Genomic DNA, 2145 nt, shown 5'->3' on the forward strand with positions numbered 1-2145 from the left:
GCCTGTCTGCTCACCCGCCGGGGCGGGTGGGGGCTGGGAGCTGAGGCTCGGGCTTCGGAGGTCGGATCCCAGGGAGAGGACTGGGGTTGGCGGCGTGAACACAGCCTGAAGGGGTTAGTGCGCCACGGCCGGCCGGGAGGGAGTCTGGGAAAAGGTCTGGACCTGCCGAAAGGGCAAGAGACCATTGTTTTGGGGTGGGCAAGGAGAGGGGATTCAGAGCACTGCCTAAACGAGCTCCAGAGATGGGCACAAGCCACGTCTATCAGCACGGACCCCAGAGACGGGCATGAGACGCTAAGGCTGCTGCTGCCGCCACCAAGAAGCCTGTGTGCGAGCACAGGTCACGCATCCGTGCCCCTCCCTCCCCCCGGCCTGAGTGAGCCAGAGCCCCCGAATCAGCTGCTCCTTTAACCCCGTCCTGTCTGAGTGAAGAAAAGATGCCCTCAGGTGACCTACACGCAGAGGCGGGGGCAATTCCAAAACTGAACCCCGGGAGCTGTGCGAACAAAGAAGAGAAAGTGAAATCTCTCCGTGCAGCCTCAGGAGCAGCGAATTAAATCTCCACAGTCAACTTGATGTACCCTGCATCTGTGGAATCCCTGAATAGACAACAAATCATTCCAAAACTGAGCCGGTGGACTTGGGGAGCAAATGTAGACTTGGGGTTTGCTTTCTGCATCTAATATGTTTCTGGTTTTATGTTTATCTTTTTTTAATATTTAGAGTTTATTATCATTGGTAGATTTGATTATTGATTTGGTTGCTCTCTTCCTTTTATATATATATATACAGAGAGAGAGAGAGAGAGATGTATTTTTTTCCCTTTTCTCTCTTTGTGAGTGTGTATGTGTAAGCTTCTTTGTGTGATTTTGTCTGTATAGCTTTGCTTTTACCAATTGTCCTAGGGTTCTGTCCTTTTTTTTTTTTTTTTTTGGATAGTTTTTAGTACTTGTTATCACTGGTGGATTTGTTTTATGGTTTGGTTGCTCTCTTGTTTCTTTCTTCTATTTTTCTTTTTTTATTACTTTTTAATTTTTCTATTTTAATTATATTTTATTTTTTTATTTTAATAACATTATTTTATTTTATTTTCCTTCCTTCCTTCCTTTCTTTCTTTTTTTTCTCCCTTTTCTTCTGAGCCTTGTGGCTGACAGGTTCTTGGTGCTGTGGCCGGGTGTCAGGCCTGTGCCTCTGAGGTGGGAGAGCCGAGTTCAGGACATTGGTACACCAGAGACCTCCCAGCTCCACATAATATCAAAGGGCAAAAGCTCTCCCAGAGATATCCATCTCAACGCTAAGACCCAGCTCCACTCGACGACCAGCAAACTACAGTGCTGGACACCCTATGCCAAACAACTAGCAAGACAGGAACACAAGCCCACCCATCAGCAGAGAGGCTGCCTAAAATCATAATAAGCTCACAGACACTCCAAAACACACCACCAGACATGGACCTGCCCACCAGAAAGGCAAGATCCAGCCTCATCCACCAGAACACAGGCACAAGTCCCCTCCACCAGGAAGCCTACACAACCCACTGAACCAAACTTAGCCACTGGGGACAGACACAAAAAGCAACGGGAACTACGAACCTGCATCCTGAGAAAAGAAGACCCCAAACACAGTAAGTGAAGCAAAATGAGAAGACAGAGAAACACAAAGCACATGAAGAAGCAAGGTAAAAACCCACCAGACCAAACAAATGAAGAGGAAATAGGTAGTCTACCTGAAAAAGAATTCAGAGTAATTATAGTAAAGATGATCCAAAATCTTGGAAATAGAATGGAGAAAATACAAGAAATGATTAACAAGGACCTAGAAGAATTAAAGAGCAAACAAACAATGATGAACAACACAATAAATGAAATTAAAAATTCTCTAGAAGGAATCAATAGCAGAATAACTGAGGCAGAAGAACGGATAAGTGACCTAGAAGATGAAAATAGTGGAAATAACTACCACAGAGAAGACTAAAGAAAAAGGAATGAAAAGAATTGAGGACAGTCTCAGAGAGGCTGGGACAACATTAAATGCACCACATCCGAATTATAGGGGTCCCAGAAGAAGACAAAAAGAAAGGGACTGAGAAAATATTTGAAGAGATTAGGGTTGAAAATTTCCCTAATATGGGAAAGGAAATAGTCA

This window comes from Physeter macrocephalus, chromosome 5 (assembly GCF_002837175.3).
Source record: "Physeter macrocephalus isolate SW-GA chromosome 5, ASM283717v5, whole genome shotgun sequence".
NCBI classification, from domain to species: domain Eukaryota; kingdom Metazoa; phylum Chordata; class Mammalia; order Artiodactyla; family Physeteridae; genus Physeter; species Physeter macrocephalus.